Below are 12,414 nucleotides of genomic sequence, written 5' to 3' on the forward strand. Positions count from 1 at the left end.
GAGCAGGGGGTCGGCTCGGCCCGGGGCCAGGCGGATCGCAGTGATGGGGCCTCCGCCCCCGGGGCCCCGAGCCTGAGCATTGGCAGGCCCTCAGCAAAAGGGGGGGGGGTGTGCGCGCGAGCGCCCGAGCGTGTCTCTCATCTCTGCGTGTGTCGGTGTCCGCGTGTCCGTGTGTCTCAGTGTCTGCGCGGTGTCCGTGTGTCCGTATCCGTGTGTGCGTGTGTGTGCGTGTGTCGGTGTGTCGCGGTGTCCGTGTCCGTGTGTGCGTGTGTGTGATCACGCGTGGCTGTGTCCGAGCCCGGCATTAGTGCCCAGTCTGGAGGCCAATGCGCTTGCTTCTCCGTGGGGACCACAGGTCACTTTGTACAGGAATGGGACGGAGCTGCCGAGAGTTTGCCCTGGGGAGGGGGAGGGCGCTCCCTGGGGAGTGACCCCATCTGGCTCTGATCCTGCCTCTAGGGCCCCCGCAAGACCCCCCGCACTCGAGCATCCAAACCTGCAGCCAGGTCCTCCTGGCCCCTCCAGTCCGCTCCCTCTGCCTCCTCTCCTGCCTCCGGCGGGACTCCGGGGAGTGGGCGGAGTGGGCTGCCCCAACTTCTGAGTGAGAACCCCCTCCCCTCCCCTGGATTTTCTTCAGCTGCCCTCTCGGGACAACCTTAGGGTGACCCGTAAGCCTCAGGGCTTGGTGGGTCGTGGGTTCTGCTTCCGGACTACATCCCCCAGGGCAACTCGCCCTGACCCTTCTTACTGCGAAGCAAGCTTGGGGGGTAACTCCGGCCCTGGAAGAACCACCTCCGCTTCTAGTCCCACCCCACAGGAAGGTCTCTGCTTCAGTCTTTCTTTCACTCTCCTTTAGGCCCATTAAGGCAACCCAAGAAGTAGCCCCTATTGCCAGGCAGAGATGAGAAGGGAGTTCTTGCTCCCCATCTTCTCTACTCTCTCCTTTGCTACTAGGGAGCTCTGGAAAACCCCCATTCAGACTAAGAACTCCTTTATCCTTCTCCCCCCTTTTAGGAATTACCACTGGGATAGCCTGTTTTTCCTCAAACACAACGTTGCAAAGCACTCTTCCTCCTCTGGCCTCAGTTCCCTCATCTGTAAAAGGAACGAAATGAATTAGAGCTTCTAGACTGATGATCTGGGATCCCTAACTCCATAACAATATAAGATGGGAGAGAGGAGAACACTGGTCTTCTGAGCCACAGGCACCCAGCTACTAACAGATTTCCCCATGTCTTTTGAGCTTTCTGTTCTGGTGCATTTACCCTGCCTATATTCCTGGGATGCAGTATCCAATACCCTGGAACCTAAACTCTCAGAGCTTAGCTCAGAGAACACCTTCTTGCTCACTCCCATCCCCATCCCCATCTCCCCCCCAAGCAGGCAGCTATTATATTTTCCACTCACCTCCAAAGATAGTCCAGGTCTTTCATCTTGCCTCAGTCCTTCCCACACCCAGGAGTTAGAAAAGAAAGTGAACTCCTTACTGGAAGGATTTTAAGAGTCACCTCAATCCATCTCCATTTTACAGATAAGGAAAATGAGTCACAAAGAAAGGAAGTGACCATCATAGGATCACAGATTTAGAGGTAGACTCCAAGGATCATCCAGTCTAATAGCTTTACATTATATATTAGGAAATTCAGCTCAGCCCAGGGATGTGAAAGCATTTCCCCAAATTCATACAGGTAATGAATGAGTGATAGTAGCAAGATTTGAATCCAAGTCATCTGATTCTAAATTTTCTTTGGAAAAAATCAGTCCTCCATACATTTCCATCCTCCTTCCTTCCTCCTTTCACAGCATTTAATTAAGTGGAAATAAGTCTTTTTCACTTTGCTGTCTTTAAACCTTTCCATTATAAATTAGGAAATTGCTATACATGCTTAATACTAATAATAAACTACTTGGTTGCCTTAATGGATCTAAAGGAAAGTGAAAGGAAGATTAGAAAGACCTCATGTGGCATGGGGCTAGAATTAGAGGTGGAGGTCTTCCAAGGTCGGAGAGTAACCCACCCTTGCCACAAGAAGAGTCCCTGGTGAGATGCCCTGGGAGATGTAGTCCAGAAACAAAATCCCCACAATAATAATCAGATATGATACCTTAAAGTTTACAAAGTCCTGTGAAGACTTTTATGACCTGATGCAAAGTGAAGTGAGCAGACCCAGGGGAACATACACAGAAACGATAAGGATGCAAATGAGACTTGACTAGTCTGATCTAGACAATGATCCAAGACAATTCCAAAGAAGCCAAGATGAAAATACTCATCCCCCTCCAGAAAGAGAACTGGTGAATTCTGAGTGCAGAATGAAACAGAAATTTTCCACTTTATGTTTCTTGTTTTTTATTGTTGGGGTTTTTTTGAGAAAGGAGGGAATATGGATAATATAAAAATATGTTTTGTCTGATTCCATATATATAATTGACATCATATTACTTGCCTTCTCAAAGAGCAGGAGAAGGATGGAAGGGAGGGAATTTGGAATTCAAAATCTAAAAAAAAAAGACTGCTAAATAAATATACTAATAGATAACAAAAATCCTGACAAATAAACTTTACAAACCCTGTTACATTTATTTCCCTATCCTGTTTTATCTTAGTGTTTTTCCTCTGAGATAAACTCCAATTCATTCTGTATATGTTTTGTTTATACACAGATGTTTGCCTATTAAACTGCCATTTTCTTTTGAGCATGACTTTGGACTTTCTTTGTGTTCCCAGTGCTTAACACTGGGTGTTACTAGCTCACAGGATACTCCTGATACATTAGTTAATTGACCTCCTGACAGTTCATTTTCATTATTTCTTATTATTTCATTTTCATCATTTTATATTCTTAACTTATTCCATTTGATCTAAGAATTAGATGCTATCATTATTCCCATTTTACAGATGAGAGACAACTGAGACTGGGTAGGGAGGATTAAATGATTTCTCTAAGGTAACACAGCTAATAAGTATCTCAATCAGGATTTGAATCTAGGTCTTTCACACTCCATGCTATCTCCTACATCATGCTCAATTCACAAAATCATCTCCTAGTCAACATGGTACTTTCAGAAGTAACTTTCCTGGAATATCTCCTCTGAAATAACAGTGCAAATGTACAGAAAATATCTCAGAGGAAAGAGCTAAAGAAAAAACACTTCCTTCGTCCGTGACCAAAACAGAACCCAAACTTCCAAGAGGAATCTGGCATGATCAATTCTTAAGATACCATGATTCCTAGCTCAGGATCTAGCTGAAAGAACCCAGACAAAACAAGGCACAAAGTTCAACTGTTATCTAGAGCTTTTGATTCTTTCAACTGACCAGTCCAGAAAATATACATTTTTCCTTTACAAACTCATCGGTGTTTGAGTCACAGACCAATAGAGCATTAGCTCTTAGCTATTCTCAGCTTATGGTGTTCCAGACAATAGTTTCCTGAGACAGCTGTTTAAAGTGAACAAATGGATGTGGGGTAGGGAAGGACCATATTTACAGTCTTAAAGCAAATCTTCAACATGGGAGAAACAATTTCAAGAAAATATCCAAATATAGAAGTCAGCTCCTGGAAGGAGAGAGTTGTTGGGTCAGATCAGAGAGAAGGGAGGGAGGGAAGGAAGGAAGGAGGGAAGGAAGGAAGGAAGGAAGGAAGGAAGGAAGGAAGGAAGGAAGGAAGGAAGGAAGGAAGGAAGGAAGGAAGGAAGGAAGGAAAGAAGGAAGGAAGGAAGGAAGGAAGGAAGGGAAAGAAGAAAAGATGAAAGAAAAGAGGGAAGAGGGAGGGAGAGAGGGATGGAGGAAGGGAGAAGGGAAGGAGGAATGAAAGGAGAGGAAGAAAGGAAGAGAAATAGAGAGGGAGGGAAGAAGAAAAAGAGAGGGAGGAAGGAAGAGAAAGGGAAGGAGGAAGAGAAGGAAGAAGAAAGGGAAGGAGGAAGGAAAGGAGGGACCCTTCCTTAAGATACAAATTAAGATAACAAATAACCAATCAAAAAAGAGGTTAAGGGAGCTAGGATATTCCAGAATGAGCAGGATGCTGGAGCCTCATGGTAAAGGTAGTTTCCCTGAGGAGAAGGCTCAAGGATAGGATAAGAAAGAAATCAGGAATCAAGAGTGGGATCCCAATTTGGGGATGACTGAATAAGCTTTGGTATATGAAGATAATGGAATATTATTGTTCTATTAAAAAAAAATGATGAACAAGCTGCTTTTAGAAAGGCCTGGAGAGATTTACATGAACTGATATGAGCAAAACAAGCAGAACCAGGAATACATTGTTTACAGTAACAATAAGAATATATGATGATCAACTATGAAAAACTTGGTTCTTCTAAGTGATTCAGTCATCCAAATCAATCCCAATAGACTTTGGGCAGAAAATGTCATCTGCATCCAGGAAAAAACTATGGAGATTGAATGTAAATCAACATATGCTAAGTTCACTTCTTTTTTTTAATCTCTCCCATGGTTTTTCCCTTTCATTCAGATTTTTTTTTTTGCTCCCAACATGATTTATAAAGCAATGTGTATTAAAAATGAATTAATTAAAAACAAAAATACAATTATTTGATTATTATAAAGGATAAATGTAATATGTTTATTTTCATGATAAAAGTTTGTTTCTAAGTTTATTATCTAATCATGTCAGTCAGAAAAAAAAAGAGTGGGGGCCCAGAAAGGAATGAAATGCCTTCTGTATGCTTCAATTGGTGCAAGGTGTTGGATCTAGCCTTGTGCTTCCCATCTGCTTAAACATCATTTTCTCTCCTGAAAGAAGAATTCAAGGCCATTTAGAGAGAGAACAGGTGGAAGATGATCTCTATCAGTACAATGAGAGGTCAGGAGGGAAGATGGGCACTTGGTGATAAGCATTCATAGCCCAACCCTTTCAAACAGTGACTTAACAACTGGAAAATATCATCAGGGTCTGATTATGTTTCTCTTAAAGGAAAATAAAATAAGTATTCTCAATTTAACCAAAGATTTCAACTTAAGAGAAGAGGAAACAGTAACTCTATATGGACTGGCCTTCAAATTCTGAAAAGCTAAATGAATAATGGTGAAGGATTATGTTGAACTATGCTAAGATATGTGTACATCTGCCTTGGATATACAGAGGAATGATGGCTTGCCTTTTTTTTGCCCTTCATGGATAACCCATCCTTTGCTTAGTCCAGAAATCTGATCCTTCCCCTGCCCTTCAATTCTTACTCATGCAGATGTCATAACAGAGATTAGGTAGTTAAGCAACTTCCTTTTTGCCAATGCTACATCTCCAGTATAATGGGGTACAGAAGAAAAAAATGCACTTGCTAAATTGGAGTAGAGTATAGCCAGTGGGAGAACAATGTTTATTTCTAAATTCATAACAATAAAATAACAACAGATCATACTTCAGGAGGACTAGGTTGTCATAACCAAAGTCGAATGGCAAATCGTAAATCAGAGATGAGGTGTATAAGGCAGAAAATATGAAAGCAATTATTTCAAAGATAGTTTTAAAAAAGAATTCCACTGCCCATTCAAAATAGGATTTATAATGTTCGTTGTATTTCTTCAAGCGTCCTGGAGAATTAGCTTGGTATAGTGGATGCTGAACTGGCTTTGGATTTGGGAGATGTGAGTTCAAGCCCCATTAATTGTGGGACTCTGGGTAAATCATTTAGCATCTTTACATTCTAAGTGATTTTAAAACAGAGATTATTAATATTGGGTCTCTGAATTCCTTTTTGTTTTTACTGACATTTCAGGATATGTAGTTTCCTATATTATCTCATATATTTTGTTTTATATCTTTTTTTCATTTGAGAAGTAGTCCAAAGGACTGACCAGGAAAAGGGCTCCATTGTACCAAAAAAAAAAAAACTATGTTTAACAACTCTGGCTTTAAGATTATAGTTGCAGAGAAAGGACCAATCATCATTTGGAGAGGTATTTTCCTCAATATGAAATTCATTTGACCAATGGAAGCATAGGTTTCCTCCCTATCTTTATCTCTGTGATGAATTCCACTGTTACATACCTATTAGTTGGCTCAGTGGGTGAGGAGCTAAGGTACTAGGTTCATAGGATCATAGAAAATTTGATTTAGAGCCAAAAGGGATCCCGGAAACCACAGGTTATACAATACCCTCATTTGTCTGAAGTAGAAACTGAGGCAGAGCAATGTTCAATGACTAGTACAAGATCAGATAGTCAGTAAGTTTCTTGAGTAGGATTTAAACCCAAGTTTCCCTGACTCCAAATCCATGCCCTCACTACCATATCACAATGCCCCAAGTTCATTTTGACTACTACCTTGGTTCCCTTCATGTGTCACAAATTGAACCTCTCACACTGGCTAGTCATCACCAAGGACCAAGAGGCAAGAGAATTTCATCTATGACAAATCCAGTCAATCAAAGGTGAAAAAGAAGAAAAAACCCAGCTAAAATCTCACATCCTATTGACAAAGGGTCAATATCATAGATTTTCTGTGTGGAGCCCAACCCAGGATGAGATCATGGACTATTTAATATAAGTGGTCCACTGGGTAGGAGATTGGGTGGGGAAAACAAGGCATTGACATCCTTTCTGAGTCTTTGTCCTTGACACATCCCAAGACAGAAAGCAGAGAAGACAGAGAATTCGAGAGAAAGGAAAAGGAAGAGGGAGGAACTTCAGAGCAATTTGCACCCTCTTCCATCCCCCTGGAAATAGGAAATAGGAAAACACTATTAAGTCTGCCAAGAGAACTGAAGAGCTGATTTCTTCTCCATTTGAAAATAAGTCAATGTCCTAGGATTTGTTTTGGGGTTTGGGGGTTTTGGGTTTTTTTTTTAAATCTGGATTCTTTTCTTCTCATCTGCCTTTTGGCTCTTGTCTGCTGAACCCACATTTAAAATTGAAAATATTAAATCATCTAGATTTCTTGAAATCTCTTAATGATATATCACAAAGGCTCCTCTAGAATACTTTCTTGGAGAATGTTTTTCCTGATGCAGAAACTCAGAAGGACAGATCTCATGAGGTCTTCTCAACAAAGATTCCAGACCAGAGTCTGAAGTCAGTTCAAAGCCAATTGGGAGAGATAGAATTTTTAAACATATGTGTGTGCATGTGTGCACAATGAGAGAGAGAGTTGGATATTTCCCAATTATATATTTTTTAAAATTTTACCATTCATTTTTCAAAATTTTGAGACTTAAATTTTCTCTCTCAACCCTTGAGAAGTCAAGCAAGTGATATTGATTATAATGTAAAGTCGTATAAAGCATATTTTTGCCAGCCGTGTTGCAAAAGAAAACACACATACACACACACAAAAAAAAAAAAAAGAAAAAGAAAAATAATGAAAGAAATGAGGGGGAAATCATGCTTCAAACTATAACCAGAGTTCATCAGTTCTCTCTCTAGATAGAGATAACATTTTTCATCATGGATCCTTTGAAATTATCATGGATCTTTGCTTTGATCAGAGCAGTTAATTTTTTTTTTCACAGTTGATGATTGTTAAAATGTTGCTAATACTGTGTACAATGTTGTCGGTCCTTCTCACTTCATTTTTCAGTTCAGTGAAGTGTTTTCTGAAATCATTCTGCTCGCCATTTCTTATAACACAATAATATTCCATCACAATTATATACCACAAGTTGTTCAGTCATTCCTCAGTTGATAAGCATTAGGGATCTTTCTTGAAGTTAATTTTTGGGACACCCCAAAACACCTTGCAATGTTGTTTCTCTGACCCTAGTCATAATCATTACTATCTGGAAAAAGGAAAACCCAATGTGTATGTGTGTGTTCTCCTGGGCTATAATGTTATTTGATTATGTGATGAGGCACATATTGCAAAGGAAGGATAAGCCCCCAAAATTCCTTTTGCTCCATTAGTATATTTGCAAAACCCCAAAAACATGAGAATCTTTTTCCTCATCAAGTATATTGGGTGGAAATTATAGAAAAACTGTCCATTTTAAATTGGAAGGAACCTCAGAAGATATCAAACCCAATCCTCACTTTAATTTAAAAAAAGTTAATTACAGCAGGGCTAAAAGGGACTTTCCCATGTTTACATAGGAAGTAACAGGAAATCAATTCAAACTATGATGTTCTTTGCCTTCTACCATATGACTGAACTTCTGGATAGTTCCTTAAGTAAAGGGTCCAAAAGGAATCTGACTGGCCTCTTGCCAAGAGAAGATATGACATTGCATATTGCAAAAGACATATAGTATATATGTATATATGCATATGCATATATACATATATATTGATACATATATCTGTCTGTATACAGACACATATGTATATATACGTGTGTGTGTGTGTGTGTGTGTGTGTGTAAAAACCTGGGGAAAAGAGATGGATTAAAGAAAGAAAAAGAGTAGATGGGGTAGTTATAGCTCAAAATCAAATATAGAAGTCAGAGTTGATTAACTCTTGTGTTGCCCCTGGATTTTCTGCCAAGGAAAAAGACTTTGTTCCAAAAAAGTTACCCCATTAGAGTATTGAACAGAAAGAAAAGTAAGAAGATAATATGTATTGAGTAATTTCAAGTCTCTAGACTCAGATAAAATATATTCCAAAATACTGGAAAAAAATCTGTTTCCCTTCTACACTAAGTTCAAAGTGCACCTTTAGCAAGTCTTTCCTGGACCCTTACAAGCCTATTCTTCCTCCCACTTCTAGGATCTTCTGAAATCTCTTGTCATTTACCCCATATCTATTTTATTTGGCCACAGTTATTAGAATTTTTTTCTTCCCTATTTTTTCTGACTGATATTACTCTGAGCCACATTCAATGATCTTTGATGGTTTAAGAGGAAGGGGGGGGAGCCAAGATAACAGTATGGAGAAGGACCAACATTGATCTAATTTTCAAAAAAAAATTTTTAAAAAGGAAGAGAAAGGAATGTAGGCCATAGTCTGGTGAGTCTGATTTCAAAGATGACAATATTAAAGGGATGGTCAATGAACATCAAGAAAAGGAAGCAGTGATCACAAAGAGACACCATGGTTTTAAAAATATAGGTCATGTTGGACTAAGTTCGTTGCTTCCTTTAACAGGATTACTAAATGGGTATGTACAGAGAATTCTGCTGTGATACTTTACCAAGATTCTATAAAGAATTGACAAAAGCTCTTGAGTTTTTCTTATAGGCTAGATGAAATGAGGACCAGTCAGCTCAGTTTAGAACTGGTAGAATGACCATATCTCAAGAGTAATTCTTATGGTATAATTAGGTTCTCAGTGGACTTCCCACAGAATATTTGTTTGATTCTGTGCCATTTAACTTTTTTTAAACAATTATTTAGATCAAAGCAATTATTAATTTATTATTATTATTATTATTTATTATATGTTATTATTAATCATTATTAATATATTAATTATTAAGCAAAAAAAAAACAAAGGGAATTTGACAGGCTAAATTGCTGGACTGATAACAACCAACAGGGACAAGCGAAAAGTTGACAACTGGCTTCACAAAATCAACTCCATAAGTGAAAACTGTAGAAGATATATCTAGACAGTGGCTCTTCAGGGTAAAACTGTTCTGGTGGTCTTAGTGGACTGAAAAGTCAATCTGATTTGAGTACAAAGTGCTTATGAAAAAATGCTCTAAATAATTATTGATTAAAAATGCAAATCAACACCTCTGAAATACTACCTACCTCACACCTGTCATATTGGCTAACATGACAGAAAATGAAAATAACAAATGCTGGAAGAGATGTGGGAAAATTGGGATCCTAATGCATTGTTGTCAGATTTCTGAATCATTCTGGAGAACACTTTGGACCTCTGCCCAAAGGCGGAGTGTAAAATAACATATACTCTTTGACCCAGCAATATTACTATTAGATCTGTATCCCAGAGAGCAAAGAAAAGGAAAAAAATGGTAGCAACCCTTTTTGTAGTGGAAAAGAATTGAAGATTGAGGGGGTGTCCATCGATTGGCTGGCACATGACTCAATAAGTTGCGGTATATGATTGTGATAGAGCACTATTGCATTATAAGAAACGATGAGCAGTATGCTTTCAGAAAACCTGGGAAGTCATATGACTGATACAAAGAGAAGAACCAAGAGAATATTGTACACAGTAACAGAAATATTATAACAAAGATCAGCTGTGGAAGAAATCCCCTATTCTGATCAAGACAATGATCCAAGACAATTGCAAAAGGACCATGATGAAAAATGCTTTCCATCTCCAGAGAAACAACTGGTACACTCTGAGCGATGATTGAAGCCTACTTCTTATTTGCTTTATTTTTCTGTGTGTATGTATTCTCTTGCAAAATAGCTAATACAAAAGTATGTTTTGCACAATTTCTCACATATAATCAATATCATATTGCTTGCTTTCTGTATGGGTAGGACAAGGGTAGAAGAGGAAAAAAATTTGGAACTCAAAAGTTTTACAAATAAATGCTAATTTTTTACATATAACTAGGAAAAAATGTAATCGAATAAATACATAAAAATGATTTTAAGAGTGCAGTATGGCAGCCAAGAAATCCAATGGGGTGATCTTAGACCGCTTTAATGGAAGCATGATATCCAGAAATTGAAAAGTGACAATTCCAATGTGCTAAGTTCTGGTCTAACCACAACTGAAGCATTAACTTCGGTTCTGGACACTAACGTCACGGGAAAAAGCATTAATGTTCTTGACTATATCCAGAAGTCAGATGACTACTACAGCGAAATATTTTGATACAATACCATGAAAGGCAAAAAGTGGGAATGCTTAGTTTATGGAAGAGAGACTTGAGGGGCAGGGATATGATTAGGGACAGAGAACTCTAGATTCAAATTGTCACTGTGCCCACTTACTTTGCCATGTGACTTTGTATAAGCCACTTTACGTGCTGGATCTCAATTTTTTCTCTAAAATGGGGGAAGGGTTTGAATGGATGACCTTGAATTTCCCATCTATAATCTTTTGATAAGACTATTCAAATATTTAAAGGGCAGTTCTTTCAAAGGAGGGTTTGACTTGTTATGTTTGGGCCCAGAGAGCTTAATGGAAGAACATTTGGCAAATGTATAGAGACTAGGTCAGCCTGTAGGTAAGGTAAATTTTTTTTTGACAGGAAGAGTTATATCAAAGTGGAATGAGCTAAAAGCCCGATAGCCTATCTTAGGAGATGGTAGGACCTCCCACATTGGGGGTTTTGATGCAAAAGTTGGATAGCTACTCGTCTAGAGTATTGTGGGATAAAGCCAAATTAAAAAAAAAAAAAAAGTGGTACAAACATTGCTGGGAACACTGGAAAATTATATGCCTTTGTATCATGGAAGCAAATCTTGTCAAGGTATAGTTTGGACTAAATGACTGTTAAAACTCCAGGCAAGTCTGATTCCTCCATGAAACAAACCAATTGAAAAATAATGATTCTTTGGTTGTAAGAAAACTAAATGCTGAGATACACAAATTAAAGTCAAAGGTTAAAAACAGTAGATTCAATGAAATGGAAAGAACCAGACATATCATCCCTTTCTATCTCTCTCCCTGAAACACGCACACATGTTTACACACATACACACACCACACAATTTTGTTAAGTGGTTTTGTTCCAAGCTGATTTATAGTCTTCAATATCAGTCTTTGATATCTTAAGAAAATATTATCCCTTAAGCAATACCATTTTCCCAGGGGAAAATGGAAGCTGTGAATTTTTTACCAAGAGGCAGAAAGAAGAGAATAGACTCATGTGGCAGGATGATGGCCAAGACCATTCTCAGTGAAGCAGGGTGGAAGGAGGAATAAAGTCTGGAGAGATTATGGATGACTAGACAAGGTAATGAGAAGTATTTATGTCCTAATTTCCAGGCAGCCTCTCACTCTATATACACAAAGCAGTTAATAAATGTTTGTGGAAATGATAATTGATATCCCTTTTGGATTTCGCATTCTCAGTACCTCTCACTGCATCTGACGCATAGTAGGTATTCAGTGAATGCTTGCTCACATATTCTTAGAGTTGCCCGTAGCACTAAGTGCCCGGGTACACAGTCAGCCTGGGTCAGAAGCAAAATGTTCACCAAGTTATTCCTGACTTACATAAAGCGTGGTAATCTCAGAAGGCTTTTTATTTCACCCATGCTTGAGGATTTAAGAAAAAATATTCAGTAGCCAGAGAATACAATATCTCAGGAGCATAGGGCAGCTAGTTGGCACAGTGGATAGAGTACCAAGCTTGAGTCAGGGAAACCTGAATTCAATTGCAGCTTCAGAAACTCACTAGCTGTGTGACAGTGGAGTAGTCACGTAAGCCTGTTGCTTCAGTTTCCTCATTTGTAAAATGAGCTAGAGAAGGAGATGGCCAACCACTCCAACATTTTTGCAAAAATAAAAGTAAAAAACCCAAATGGGGTCATAAAGAGTTGGTTACAATTGAATAACACAATTGAAAAAGGAAAGAGCATTCAGG

Source organism: Sarcophilus harrisii, chromosome 1 (genome assembly GCF_902635505.1).
Source record: "Sarcophilus harrisii chromosome 1, mSarHar1.11, whole genome shotgun sequence".
NCBI classification, from domain to species: domain Eukaryota; kingdom Metazoa; phylum Chordata; class Mammalia; order Dasyuromorphia; family Dasyuridae; genus Sarcophilus; species Sarcophilus harrisii.